This window comes from Mustela nigripes, chromosome 8 (assembly GCF_022355385.1).
Source record: "Mustela nigripes isolate SB6536 chromosome 8, MUSNIG.SB6536, whole genome shotgun sequence".
Lineage (NCBI taxonomy): Eukaryota > Metazoa > Chordata > Mammalia > Carnivora > Mustelidae > Mustela > Mustela nigripes.
Window position 1 is genome coordinate 83984087 of NC_081564.1, and position 15989 is coordinate 84000075.

Below are 15989 nucleotides of genomic sequence, written 5' to 3' on the forward strand. Positions count from 1 at the left end.
AAGTAGAAGCTGTCTTTCATTGCACAAATCATTCTTGAGCACTTACTGTGGGGCAGGGGAAGTCCTCTAAAAGATCTGTGTGACTCATGTCACTATCTTCGTTGTATCAGCATCCTCAGAAGAATACCCAAACTTCTTACTGACTTACAAGGCTGGACAAGATCGATCTCTAACATTTTTCCAGCGTAATGTCTTACATTTCGCACCCCACCCACCCCACCCCCCCGAGTTCTCTACCCCAGACCCACCTGACGGGGCAGAGGCTTTGCACACAGGGTTCCTTTGCATTGACTTCTCTGATCTCCTCCCATAGGGAGGCCTCAGCTCAGACACCCCTTATTGGGTACCCTCCCTGAGCCCCCCACGCCGGGGGTAGATGTTCCTCTGAGCTTCTTCGGGACCCCAGATGAAGATGGCTTCCTTACTGAAGCACTCCTTTGTACCTGCACATTTACCTGCTGCGTCTCCTCTGCGAGCCTAATGAAGCCCTTCAAGCTGAAGGTGAGGTCTTGTGGGCTGCTTGCTCCACAGAGCCTTGCAAGGCACCCGGCATGCGGCGGGTGCCTGTTAGATCATTATTTGTTGAAAGCAGGCGAGGGGATGGCTTCTACCTATGAGGGTTCATTGTATGTGGCCTATATGCTCATCAAAACCCAAAGGCCATCCTGTTTCCAATATGTGGTTTATTTCTTCTGCCTCATTTTTCTATTTCTCCAATGAATAGGGGGGAAAAAATAGCCTCGATCCAAAAGGCACATAAATTTTGGCAGGACAAACTCGAAGATAAATGTTCCTGATTGGGGCCAACTCTTTCTCAAAATGATTCAATGGGTCCTGAACTGAACATCGAACACTGGCTGAAACAGCCGCTGTCTACCCAAATGATTCACATCACACCAAAAGCAGAGCCTATTTCAACAGTACATGCCACTCCCATCTATGGGGTCCAGGCTTAAAAACTGATCTTGCTTTCTCCGTGACTTACAAATCCAGGTTTATATAGGCGAGGTCTTTCCCTAAATTTCTCTTTCATAGTCACTTCCTAATCCTCCATCCACATGCAAAATAACACACACACAGCATCCCCATCGCCACCATTACCATCATCATTATCTCCCATATCCCATTATAATGTTAGTGCTATTATTAAGAAAGTGAGAGGGGGGGGGCGCCTGGGTGGCTCAGTGGTTTGGGCTGCTGCCTTCGGCTCAGGTCATGATCTCAGGGTCCTGGGATCGAGCCCCGCATCGGGCTCTCTGCTCCGCAGGAAGCCTGCTTCCCTCTTTCTCTCTCTCTCTCTGCCTGCCTCTCTGCCTACTTGTGATCTCTGTCTGTCAAATAAATAAATAAAATCTTAAAAAAAAAAAAAAAAGAAAGTGAGAGGGGAGATAGCTTTTTTTGTAAGGTCTTCGTAAGGTCTTTCACTTTGGGTTTTTGTTTTTTTTTTTTTTTTTAATTCTCCCTGGAGTTCTTGAAATCTTGCAAAATAAAGAACCTAAAAATTAGCTTTGTATCTGTTCCTGAGGGATACAGAATCCCACTGTCTTGGCGCCAGGAAAGCAACATCAAGCTAATTTTTAGGGGAGATGTTCAAAGATCACATGATCAATAACGAATTCCCAAGGAAACAATAAAAACATCCTGAGACAAATGAAACCATGTTACACGTCCAGAGAACAGCCGTCCTGTGTTCCAACCAGGAGAACAAATGGAGGTAACCACGAGGAAAGTCAGTGGCGCAGAATGAAGATTTTCTACCACTCCCAGAGATGAACAAAATTCCTTCCATGTTATTATTATTATTATTATTATTATTATTATTAGTGACCCTTATTAAGGGCCTTTTGAACGGTTTGAAAGTAAAAATATGCTTTAACATTACCATGTGTTGACAGAAATAGGAAACGCAGCTAAAATCACGACATCACTGGACGAAGTGTTACATTCGCTACCTCCTGCCTCTCTGGGGTCACTAGGGCACCAGCTCTGTATTCTAACACGTGGAAAAGCAAGCATTCATCCTTCCTTCTCTGTACAAACTGCATTTCAGGGTGACCTAAATTTCTTTTTATAGAAAAATTCAGCTACTAAGTGAAAAATAACAATAGATACTAATTTTCATTGCCTTCTTGTTACTCCTATTAAAATAATAGAAGGGGACCATTGTTTCTAGATACTAAAGCCATTAAGTGGAAGGTTAATGGGAACTTTATAATGAGATACACTGCTGATTGACAGTACATGAGCCCTCTAATCAACCCTAACCTCATGCTAAAATGGTACAACCAGATAGCAGGGGACCGAGTGACACAGCAGGAAGAAAAAAGCCCCACCCAAGAAGATCTCTTACCAGAGTAATGGGACCTGGATGCAGCCCAGGCTCTAGAGCAGCTAGTAGTGTCTAGGAAATACAGAGGAGAGAAGAAGGAGTTCAGAGCCCCACGAGGAAGCAAGAAATACTACAGAACAAATGTCTTAGGCTCCCAATAAACAAATGGCAATTATAGTATAATTACACAAGAAAATATAACCAGTCCAGGAAATGCCAAAAGGCACTTGACAACTTTAAATATCCTTTCCTGATAAGAACTCAGAGTAATTTTGAAATTTAACTAGCATAATAAAGAAAACTGGGTGGAAACTAATAGCAGACTTGATGGTAGAACCTTAGAAGAATCTCAGTTAAATTCCTAAGACAAGAATGGCCACTATCACTTCCAATATTTAATATTGCCCTGAAAGTTTTAACTGATTCTATAGGTAAAAAAAGAATAAGAACTGTAAATATTGAAGAATTATTTTGACTTTATTATTACTCGTAGATGATCAACCTAGAGAACACTAAAGAATCGAATAAAAAAGAACTGATAAAATAATAAAAAACTAAATAAATACATTAAAAATAATAAAATAAAAATAATAAAATAATAAAAAACTAAAAATAGTTTTATAAGACTCAATAGCTTTATTTTGTCATATCCAAATTAGAAGTAAAAAAGTACACGTGTGTGTGTGTGTACACACACAAGTATGAATATATATGAATGTATCTCAAGAATCAGTGGCAAGTATACAAAATCTACATAGTATATCAAAGGGAGTAACATTAAGTCTTAAATGAGAGTTAGTGAAAGAAGTAATTAGATCTGTGGCAGAAGTTCCTCTTGTCCAAGAAGCCAGGATAAGCCTCATTCAGGAAGAATATTGAGAATGTTGCTGAGCCAAGGAAAAGGCCCGTACAGACTTCTAGAAAAAAAGAGCCTAGCTCTCCTGGATACTTCAAATAATTATGGAACATTAAATACTCTCTTCATTAAAACAGATTTGTCTCACGTGAAGGTTTTACTTTCTTTTCAACACTAACAACTAACTTCCAGTGTTACCCAGTGTTCTAGTTCATGAGCACTGGGTAGATATTTCATGTATGTGTAAAATGTTTTCTCATAATTAAAGTTGCATTAAATAAAGTGTAATTAGGTCACATGGAAAAAGATTTTTCAGTAGTGACTGGAGAGTGAATAGTTGTTCTGTAAGTCAGGCTGTCAACTTTTAATTTTTTCTTTAAGAAACCGAGATTAATTTTGCGCTAAAAAAAAGAATTACAGATTTGCAGCATATGATAATGGTGCCACTTGAGTTCAACAGGGAAAAAAATAGCTTGTCTTCCACGTGGTCCCAGAGAAGCTAACTGACCAGCGGAAAAGGCTGAAGTCAGCTCCATGGGGTCACTGGCCATTCCCTGGGTAGCACAAGCTCTACACACCTGCGGTACGGTCCTGGCAGCTACATCCAGGCATAGGACCTTAGGCTCTGCTGAGTACATCTACACCCGAAGAATTCACCGCCGTAGCCTAGGAGCACAGCAGGGAAGCAGCGGGGCTAGAGGGCCCGTTCTGACCAGGGGCCGGGGGTATGGATTTGCGGCACCCGAGCTCTGCCAGCAGCAATGGACTGGGCGTCCTGGTATGCCCAGTAGCAGACAAGAGTGCCTGGGCCCAAGCAAGGCCGCAGAGACGTGCTCACCAGGCCCAGTGGGCAGCCAGCCCAGGGGCACTGAACAAGCTTCCGCCACCCATTCATTCTGCAACCTGCGGCAAGTCCTGTGCCCTTCCGATAAGTTGCTTCCTTTCCAACTTAGAGAGAAGCAGTTTGGCAAGTTACAACAAAGAACTCTGATCGGTAACCCTCACCTGTTGCAGCACAATGCACTGCAAATGAATTCATAATTTGAATAAGAAAAATATTCAAAACATTGGAGAATATGCTTGATAAGCCTGAAGACAGAGATGCATTTTTTGCTTTGATATCACATACATACATATAAAATATATTGAGACACATATATATTAAGGTATATATATCTTATACCAAAGTCAGGGAAAATATGATAGTTTTTTTCTACACAAAACTTAAAACTGGGGGCACCTGGGTGACGCAGAGAGTAAAGTGTCCAGCTCTTGGTTTCAGCTCAGGTCATGGTTTGGGTCTCGTGGTCGTGAGATTGAGCTCTGTGTCAGGCTCCACACTCAGTGGGAATTCTGCTTAAGATTCTCTCTCTCCCTTTCCCTCTGCACACCCATACCCCCCCCCCCCCTAAAATAAATGAACGAATCTTAAAGGAAAAACCTTAAAACTGTGACATGGCAAACATTGTACGCTAACAAAGCAAGAAGGCCTGACAATCAGGAGAGGGTTATATGAAAGGTATGAGACACAGCGTAACATTTTCTAAGCATAAAGGGCTTAAATATCAGTGACTAAAAAAATCTCACAAATACCCCAACAGAAAAACAGGCAGTGGATATCAAACATCAGTTCACATAAGAACAAATTCAAACAAAAATGTGAAAAGGTATTTAATCTCTCTATGAAAAATGAAATTTAAAATAATGGCATATTAACTTTTTTTGCACATGGAATATGTAAACATATAAATGAAGAGAATGATAGTGACTCTTGTAACAAGAGTGGGCGGATGAGGGAGCCTGGGTGGCTCAGTGGGTTAAAGCCTCTGCTTTCAGATCGAGTCATGATCCCAAGGTCCTAGGATCGAGCCCTGCATTGGGCTCTCTGCTCAGTGGGGAGCCTGCTTCCCTCTCTCTCTCTGCCTGCCTCTCTGCCTACTTGTGATCTCTGTCTGTCAAATAAATAAATAAATAATCTTAAAAAAAAAAAAAAAGAAAGAAAGAGTGGGCAAACATGTATAGCCAAACCCTGCTGTGGACAGGTCAAGGGGTAAGCATTTTCTATATGCAAGAGTTAAGCAATGCATATGAAAAATGTGACTTGTTATATCCTCTGACCCAGCCAGGCTGCCTTAAGATATGTATCCTAAAACGAAATAAATTTAGCGAACTTAGCAAAGATCTGGTATTTTTGTTTGTTTGTTTGCCTGTTTAAAGTAGGTTCCATGCCCCGCATGGATCCTGATGCAGGGCTTGAACTCATGACCCTGAGATCAAGACCTGTGCTGAGATCAAGAGTCGGATACTTCGCCAACAGAGCCACGCAGGTGCCCCACCAAGATCTGGTGTTTAAATGTGTAGGGATACTCTGCTGCTCTTCGGTGGTTAGGCAGGTCTAACACTCTAAGTGAAGAACTTTTTCCAACACACACACGCCCAAGACAAGAAGACAATGAGAGCCGTTCTGCAAGGCAGCAGCTGGAGAAGAGCTTACAGCCGCTTCTCACCTGGTTTCCGCGTGGGCGGGGGCTCAGCAGGCGGTGCTCACGACTCCGCTGGCCACCGTCCTCCACCTTCCTGCTCCGTTGATACCCTTCCCTCTCCTGATGGTCTCAAGGTTTCGAGGAAATAAATACTGAAACATTGTCAGGACTCCTGACCTCAAGCATCAGACCTCGGGAAAAACTAAGTTCCAAGTGACGCAGGAAGCAGCAGACGAACACACTCTGTGGACGGACGGGGGCTTGGACACATGCACTATCTCTTCCCCCAGCCATCCGGACAGAGCTCATGCCTTTCTCCTCCACATCCCGTTACTTTGTGCTGCTACTTGATAACATTCCCTCTGCACCCTGGATAGTGAGAGGTCATGAGAGCGATGCTCATAAAGAAAAGAATATGGGCTGGGACGCCTGGGTGGCTCAGTCGGTTAAGCCGCTGCCTTCGGCTCAGGTCATGATCCCAGCGTCCTGGGATCGAGTCCCGCACCGGGCTCCTTGCTCGGCAGGGAGCCTGCTTCTCCCTCTGCCTCTGTCTGCCTGTGCTCGCTCGCTCTCTCTGATAAATAAATAAAATCTTTAAAAAAAAAAAAAAAAAAGAATATGGGCTTTGCAGAGGATGTGGGGTCAAAGCCCCTTCCATCCTGGGCTTGCTGTGGGGCCTCCAGTCACAAGCTCTTTGGTGATGACACAGACAGCCAACCGTGCTGGAGCACCTGGGCCAGCCAACTCCAACCTCATGTTACACGGCCAAGTGCACCCCACCCTCGGCGGGCCCTAGCCAGGCCCCCTCAAGACACAAAGTGCTGAAAGGCTGATTCAGACTCTCATACTGTCAATATCATTGCATCCCAAGGAACTGGAAAGAATTTTTACTTTCCGAAATGGCACAAAACATAGATGTGCTTCAGTTAAAATAGACACTTGCTAGATATTTTTTATGGCAAATTTCTCAATGTTTCTCATTGTCATATGGTTGTTCTCCTGCTTTGCTACCGGCCTGAGGAAAGTTTTGTCTGTACTTGAGTAATGAAGTTCGTATTTCAGCTGTCTGGTTAACATTTACAGCACAGTCACTGTCCCCGTAGTCTGTCACCATAGCAAAGTGCTGGGTAAGGGAAGGTCTCCTGTCTCGGCTGAACAGTGCACTGCACTTCCTGGAATTTGAACCAGAAATAAATGTAGTCTACGGTGAATAGGGTTGCATGTCTCAGGCGCCCTGGGATGGCCCCAACATACACCTGGCTGAACTGTGTATTTATCAATAGCCCCCCCCCCCATTTCACTCTGGAGTGTCTTGGTTTGGATGATTAACTCTACGTTCACTCTAAAAGTCACCCTAGTTAGCTGTGCGTTTAAAGTCCCATGTCCCAGGACACCCTGGAGTCCTGGACAAATGAGGACAAGTTGGTCACCATGGATACAGCAGTGACCAAGACCACCCGGGCTGAGAGCTCCGTAGGTCCTGGGGCTAGGTCAAGCCCACCTTCACTCCCGGTCAGCTCACTTGGCAGCTTGTGCTGTCTTTCCTACCCATCCCTCAACCAGGATTACCTTTGTCCCTCAGAAAGCCACTCACGGCACTGATTCTCAAAGACGCAAGGCTGGAGTCTCCTTCCTCCTCTTCCTGGCGCATGTGACCTGTCCCAAAAGCCACTTGTGGAAGGGCAGGCTAGGTAAGCCAGATCGACATCCCTTTTCTTCTCTTACCTCAGGGTACTGTACCCACTCTGAAGAGGCAAGTAGTGATCCTTCTGGAAGCAAAAGTATGTCCTGGAGTGGTCCTCTCTTTTATCTACTAGGTAAAGAAGGAGCCATCTCTTTCTTCAAAATGAATAGATGAACCAATATATAAATAAAAATTTCATATTCCTTCTAAATTAATGCCACACTATATTAAAACCGTAACTTTTTTTGCTTTGTGTCTGTCTCTGGACCTCCCACCTTGAGTGTGAGCTGCTTGACTGCAAAGACTGCCTTATTCACTAGTGTGTCAAAGCAGTTTCCCAGGACACAAGACATTTGGTGCTAAAACCAGAACAGCCCCAGGCAAACCTGGCCAGCTGGTCACCCTCGCTGTGTCCCCAGTCCAACAGCAGCGCCTCCCCATAGCAGGCGTCAATAAACAACAGCCCTGTAACTATCATCAGATCACCTCTTCACAAGCTTGTTTTCAGAATTAAAAGAGGGAGAAAAGGTGCTAAAAGGCACATCAGGACCTTGATGAACACAAGTGTCTGCTTGCAGGGAGAGTTGACACCCTTCTCCTGCTGGGCTGTCTTTCTGTCCTGGGAGGGGACAGGATGCTGTGGTTGACTACACTGCCAGCTCATCTCCTGGCCAAGCAGCACCATTTTCTTCCTCCATGGTAGCACCCCCCACCACCACCTTTCCGGGGCTGGACCACGAGGCACTGCATCTACCAGACCCCTGCCAACAGGATTCCAAGTTAAATTTTGCCAGTGAGGGTGCCTGGGTGGCTCAGTGGGTTAAAGCCTCTGCTGTGAGCTCAGGTCATGATCTCAGGGTCCTGGGATCAAGCCCCACATCGGGCTCTCTGCTCGGCGGGGAGCCTGCTTCCCCCTTTCTCTGTCTGCCTCTCTGCCTACTTGTGATCTCTCTCTCTGTCTCTCTCTGTCAAATAAATAAATAAAATCTTTTAAAAAAATTTTGCCAGTGAAAAGTACTTGCATGAGATCTGGAAACCAAAAGAGAAGTAGAATTTCATTTCTACTGATTGACGTCACATTGTCTGTAAATGTGTTTACTGTCATCTTTCAGCAGTAGTGGGCAGCTGTGCGGGCTTTGCAGGTGGGAGGCATGAAGCAGCCTGTCTGCCAGGACCGTCTGGAAGTCTCCTGCATCTGTGCCGGGCGCAGCCATGCGTGGGCCACAGGGCCCTCACTCCCTCTCCGAAGTCAGCAATGTCACATCTCTGACCATTCTTCCCTAGTCTCCCCATCTCTGAGTCATGTCTCTGCTTCTCTCTCGCATTTTTAAGGAGCCCATGATTGTACTGCGCCTACCTGGACAATTCAGGATAATCTCCATGACCCAAAGTCTTTGACTTGAATCATATCTCGGTCTGTTTCACCATGAAAGGTAACATACTCACAGGTTCCAGGGAGTGGGATGGAGACATCTTTGAGGGGCCATTAGTCTGATGGCAATGACAGCCAAAACAGATTAACTGACGTCATTTTTTCTTCTCAAAAGCATTGACTCTGGTTTATTCAAAGTCTCTGTACTTGGCACAGAAATAAACAGTATTATCTGGGAAAATTCACTCATAGTGTTCAGGGTCCTGATAGCCTGAGGGCTAATGGAAAAGATGATTTTGAGGAAAAGAAAATAAAAAGCAGGTATAGAAAGAAGAAAGATTTTAAATATGTTAAGCAATACATAAATGCATTTACACATATTTAATTTATTAACTGAAATACTAAGGCATTAAAATACTTCCTGTTCAAATGTTCTTAAACTTGTTACTTTCTGGTAATGGTATTCTGGGCTCTAGTGGGTTCCCAAAGGCTAGGATCCAAAGGCACTATGCCAAAAAATGAGAAATAAGATGAAAACAAAATTGGACTATATTCTACGTCAAGTCCATAATTATGCAGTGTGTTAAATCTTGGGGCACCTGGGTAGCTCAGTTGGTTAAGTGTCCAACTCTTGGTTTCGGCTCAGGCCATGGCCGAAGGTCACGGAACCTCATCAGGCTCTTCACTCAATATGGAGTCTGTTGGAGATCCTCTCTCCCTATGTCCATGCCCCAACCCCTGCTCCCGCGCACTTGGGTCTCTAAACAAAGAAAGAAACATTTTTTTGAAAATCTTATACCTCTGGCTTAAGTCATTTTACCAAGCTACCCTCTTGCTTACATCTTCTCTGTTATTGCAATCACATTTTCCCTTCTCCCATTCTTTAAGTTACGCTCGTTGATTTCTCAAAGGACCTTTTCCATTCTTCCCTCTTGCATTGTTTCTCTCTGTTTTGCGTACCAGCATGCTTTTCTCTCTCTTAATTTCCTCTCAGGAGCCATTCTACTACTTCAGTGCCCCAAATAAGAAGCTGAGAGGTTCTCCAAGTTCAAAGTTGCATCGTAGGCATAATTCTCTTTGCAGTGCAACTGCATAATCAGATCGCTCCTTTACCAGTACTGATCACATTTCAGTTTTTTGCATAAACAGACTGCAGTATTTTATTTTCCTACACTTGTTAAAACCAAAAATTAAAATACCTGTTATTTTTTAACTACAATGCCAAATTCAACTGGCTTACCCATTAGCATCCAGGGCATTCATTCCTGGCGATTACAAAATCCATTCCCCTAATGCCAAGGCTCAACATTGTTGTTACCTGTAAGTTTGTTTGTTTGTTTGTTTTTAGACCCCTTGTATTCAGTGACCAAATACTGAAGCACCCAAGAAAATATTTTTAAAAGCAATCTTTCCACTGGCATTCTTACCATGCTGGTCCTCAAAGCATCCAATGTGGGACCACAGATTCACCTACCCATAACTCATCCTACAACTGCCCTTGGGTCTACTTTCCTAATAATGACCTTCTCAGTATTGGTGCTTTTCTGATCATCTCACTTCATCCTTCAACTACAAACACCATAGGTAATGGCTACTGGATGGTTACTATGTGCCTTATATGTCTTTAACACTTTACATGTTTCATTCATTAAAGCTTTCTAAAATCCTAGAGAACAGGTATTGTCACTATTCTCACATTAATTCTCACATTGCTCACCATTCAGCAAACAGTGGTTACATTTGAGGCACACAGTGGTTAAGCAGCTTCTCCAGTGTTCCCCACACCTTCTGGGTGAGCAAAACCAGGATTTGAATCAAGATATTTGATTTTAGGGGTGCCCGGGTGGCTCAGTGGGTTAAGCCTCTGCCTTCGGCTCAGGTCATGATCTCAGGGTCCTGGGATCGAGCCCCGGATTGGGATCTTTGCTCAGCAGGGAGCCTGCTTCCTCCTCTCTCTCTGCCTGCCTCTCTGCCTACTTGTGATCTCTCTCTGTGTGTCAAATAAATAAATAAAAATATATATTTTTTAAAGATATTTGACTACAGAGCCCACACCCTTCCCCTCCACACCTCATTTCCATCACAGGAAGCAGATTTATTCCCTACTCAACAGATAATGAAATGATGCTTCAGCTTCTAGGAAACCTGCTTAAAGTTCCATGTGTCAGAGATACCATAACATATGGACTTCCTCCTATGATACTCTTCACCTCAGAACTTTTCATTGGAAATATTATTTCCAATGGCAATGTTCCCCAAAGTGCATCTTCCCATTACCAAAGACATTATGGAAAATGTAGATTTTGTAGATAACCTGGATTGGAACTTTATATACTGTATTCCCCTTTTGGAAATACAGAGGTCACTCAGTGCACCATATTAAAGGCTCTGACAGGTCCTACAGCGAAGAAGCCTATCAAACTTAGTTTAACCCAGTTTCTCAGACTAGGTTTCTCAAACACCCTAGCCTTCACTTGTAAGGCTTGGCTAAGTCTTACAGAGTCTATTCCCTTCTTTATCTGTCCAAAGTCATTTCTCATTTGAAAACCAGATCAATATAGTTCAATAGATCAAGAAGTTAAACAAGAAAAATCATGTGATCATATGGATTGACACGGAAAAGGCATCTAACAAAATTTAGCACTCGCCCACACTAAAAACGCTTAGCAAATTAGGAAAAAGGGGGGGGGGGAATCACCTCAACTTAATAAAGATGATCATCAAAAAACCTGAAGCCAGAAGGACTGAATGCTTTCCCCTAAAACCAAGGAAAATTAAAGGAAGTCTGCTGCTCACATTGCTATGCAACGCAATATTAGATGTTCTAGCCACTGCAATATGGCAAGAGAAAGCAATAAAAGGCCTACAGATTAGGAAGAAATAAAACCTTGCTAATTACAGATGACATGTTTATCCACGTAGCAAACTCAAGAAATCTACAAAATTTTCTAGAATAAGTGAGTTCAGCAAGTTTTTAGTAAACAAGATCAACACCTAAAAACCAACTGCACTTCCACAGGTTAACAATAAAATATTGGGAAACCAACATTTAAAACATAATACCATTTACCAATCAATACCAAATAAAATAAAAGACCTCAGTACGTGGTACCTCCATATCATGGAATACTACTCAGCAATAAAAAGGATCAAACTATTGATACAAAAACTTGGATGAATCTCCAGGGAATCATGCTGAGTAAAAAATATCCAATCCCAAAAGTTCCATAATGAACGTATTCCATTTATATAACATTTTTGAAATGAAAAAATTTAGGAAATTCCGAAACTTTAGAACAGGTTAGAGGTTGCCAGGGGTTAAAAATAGAAAGTGAGGTGGGAGAGAAGTGTCTCTGTAGGTTGTCACAGGCAAAAGGAAGGATCTTCATCATGTTCCAACTGTGTAGTATCTTGACTGTCAGGTTAGATATGAAAACCTACATAGATGATAAAATTGTATAGAACTTAAATCAATATTCTTATTAATATGATATGCTTATGCATCTTATGCAGCTTAATACAATAGAACAATACATACACACACCCCAAGTAAATGAGTACAAGTAAAAGCTGGGAAAAGCTGAATAATGTCATAGGTTATACCAAGGCCAATATCCTGGTTGTGATATTGTACTTTATTGTGTAAGATGTTAACATTAGGGAAAAGTGGGTGAAGAATATATGAAATCTCTCTGTATTATTTCTTAGAACTGCACATGACAATTATCTCAATAAAAATTTCAACTAAGAAAAGAGAGAGAGGGGTGGCTCAGTTGATGAAGCCCCCAACTCTTGGTTTCAGCTCAGGTCATGATCTCACAGTCATGCGATTGAGCCCCACATCAGGCTCCACACTCAGCAGGGAGTCTGAGATTTTCTCTCTCCCACTCTCTTGGCCCCTCACCCCTGCATGCCCACTCACTCTCTCTCTCTCTCAAATAAATAAATCTTAAAAGAAGAGAAAGAGAGAGAGAAGGCAATAACATAATCTAACTTTCACGGTTATTTGGTGCTCTGCTGCTGGGAATCTCTTGCCTGTCAAGAGTCAGAAGGGGGGACTCACTCATATTTTAGGTGCCATCAAGAAGGGTATTCATGGTTACAATTGTTAGTCGTAATTGTTACACTGTTACAATTGCTACACTGTTACAATTGTTACAGGAGTTACAATTCCTGAAGCACCTGTTACTCTGCCATGGAAAAGAGACTGTGATACAAGCAGCAGAGCATTTATGAAACATTGCCACTCCCTCTTCTCCACAACTTTTAAGGAAAGCTGGGGAATGGTCCAGGCTGCATCCAAGATCCCAGCTGCAGAACAGCGGTGAGAGTCTGCTTTTCTCTTCCTACTGCCCAGGGTTTGAAGTTTGACTTTAGTCTTACTCACTCTCATTCTACAGATATGCTATTCTTGGCAAAGTTACACCAGCTACATGCTTGGGTAGTCCTGCTCCTGGAACCAAATTTTAAAAGCATGTAACTAAATACCATTGCAAAATTCTGCTTTTTTAGGGAAAAAGACAACACATGTAAGTATTTATGTTTGCTCTTTCCTTCATGTGACAAGTTTTGGAGAAATGCAAATATAAAACTATTCTGACTCACTGTTGACTCCATTACAGAAAGGATTCCAAAAATAATTTTCTCCACGAATTCCCTCCTATATTTGTATTCTAAGAATTCTTTCCTCTCCTACCATGTTAGCATTCCAACTGATTCTACTCAGGAAGTTCTCCTACTCCACTCTGACAGCTCTTACGACACCATTCTATATGCTGGGGGTATTCTGTTAACAAAATGTGCTGTGCACAACCAAAAAGACAGGGTATGGGTATTACTTTGTAATACTTTATCTGTCCAGAATTTAAAGTTTTAGATTTTAAGACTACTACTTATCAACTTATTCCACAAGTACTTATTTAATGCACATGTACTTGATGAAATATTATGCAGTCACTAAAACAATATTAACAGTGGGTTATAGCATAAAAACTTAAATATATACACAGAAAAACTAGGAGGAAATTCCTGCAAGTGTCTTCAGGTGGTAGAACATAAGTGGTATTTTCTTTTTTCTCTATAACAAGTATGCTTTCACTTGACGAAGGAAAAAGTCTTTTTTAAATGAATATAACACTTTTCCTGCCACTAGAGAATTACTACGTTGAGGGGTTAAATAAATGAAAACAATATCAAGATGGTGGTTATATTGGGATGGCCTTTAAAGGCAATCTTTGTATTTCTATTCATGAATCTCTTTATTTTACAAATTTCATGTAAAAATGTATTATTTTTACAATCAAAAAAGAAAGTTTTAAATGAAAAAGAAAACGAATCGTTATTTATTGTATGTTGGAGAGCCTACTATATAGCATAATTCATGAAAATACAAACTCTTCAATAAGTACTGACTGACGCGATCAGGTTCTGAATGAAGGTAGGTGAGCATTAAAGGACGTAAATGTGCTTGACTCTTAGCAAGATAGAGTCATTGCTAGGCAGTTTCAGAGAGATAACAGTGTGTGTATTTTGACCGTGCGACTCCGAACACAGGTCCCATACGAAGCAGACGCTCTTCCTAGAGTTCATACTTTACAAATGGCACAGTGCCCTTCACAGTTTGTCCATCATGGATCTTTATGAATCCCCAAGTTCACACTCCAGCCATATTCATAGCAGAGAATTTCAAGTTGTTCTCTAAACCATTCTCTTTAACCTCTGTGATTTTACATTAAAATTCCTCTGGTCCTACTGAACTCCTGTTCATTTATTTCCCTCATGATGAGAGAGACACAGAGATGAGAGGAGGCAGCTGTTGGCCACGGCATAGGAATTGTCTGACAGCTGCAGGAGAACTCAGGGAGGCCGCAGGAAGGTAGGCCACAGCCTCGCAGCCTCTCCTACAACACCTGTAGGAGGACAGGCCTCCCCATATGCCCGGATGGATAGGGGAGGGGGGAGGGTAAGGCAATCGCCCCAGCGCAGGAGCTAACTGCATATGCATTTACTCTTTGACCCCCCAATTATACTTCTAGAAACCTGCTCTGAATATATACCTCTGCAAGTACAAATCAACATAGGAATAGGTTTTTAACAATGGGGGCATTATTTGTAATAGCAAAACATCACAAACAACTTAGTACTCATCCATGAGAAACTGACCGAATAAACTATGATACATCCATATAATGGAGTACTGAAATGAATGAGGAAGATACCTCTAAACTCATATAGGGATTCCCAGGATATGTATTTTTTAAAGATTTTATTTAGTTATCAGAGAGAGAGTGAAAGTGTGCACAAACGGGGAGGGGCAGAGGAACAAGCAGACTTCCTGCCCAGTGGGGAGCCCCATGTGGGCATCCATCCCAGGACCCCGAGATCATGACCTGACCTGAAGGCAGATGTTTAACTGACAGAGCCACCCAGGCACCCCCAGGATATTTTTTAAATGAAAAAAGTACAAAAAGTACAAAAGGGCATATACAACATGCTGCCATTTTTTCTTAAGAAAGAAGGGATAGTGTGTGTGTGTGTGTGTGTGTGTGTGTGTGTGTGTGTGTACACATTTCCTTGCAAAGAAAAACACAGAAGAGATCAACTGTAAACCAATGACAATATTATATGTGGGGTTGGTAAGAAGCAGGTGGAGGTATATGGATATGAAAGAGAGTTCTCTGAGTCTACCTGCTTACAAGACTTTGACTTTTGAATTATGTGTATTTTTACACATTCAAGAGAAAAAATTAAATGAAAGGATGAAAAGAATCAAACTAAAACTACTACAAGCAAATGTACAGTAAATGTATAATGACATACAGTAAATGTATAATGTATAATGACATTATAACAACATTATATATATATTACATATAATATATATTATATATAATATTATAATAACATGTATAATAACATTATACAGTAAATGTATAATGTACAATGACTGTAAGCTTTGGTACCAGAACTGTTATTATAAACACCAAAATAATTGCAAGAAAAAAAATCAAACTTAGTTGTAAAGTTGAACCAACTTGCTGCTGGAAGCGGCACTCCAGTGATTCTGAAACTTTGTTCACGTTGTAGGACAAGGAAATGGGATATACTTACTCTGATGCGGTAGGGAACCAGGGTTCTCACTATGAGGAGAGACGTACAAAATAAGGAAAGGGGAAAGAAGAACTCTGTGTTCCTAAGCTAATCGTATAGTCGTCCACGTACACTCCTGTTCCCTGGCTCTGTCCGCTGAAGGGCCTGGAAGCAGT

The 15989-nt window shown here is 42.0% G+C and overlaps 1 protein-coding gene across 1 annotated transcript in view; it reads right to left on the reverse strand.

Moving 5' to 3' along the window:
• The window catches only part of CD226 (CD226 molecule), an 81998-nt gene extending 76229 nt beyond the window's left edge, over positions 1–5769 (reverse strand). The window contains exon 1 of the mRNA XM_059409810.1: positions 5693–5769. The gene's annotated coding sequence lies outside the window, so the exon portion shown is untranslated. The remainder of the gene's footprint in view (positions 1–5692) is intronic.
• Between the last annotated feature and the right edge of the window lie 10220 nt (positions 5770–15989).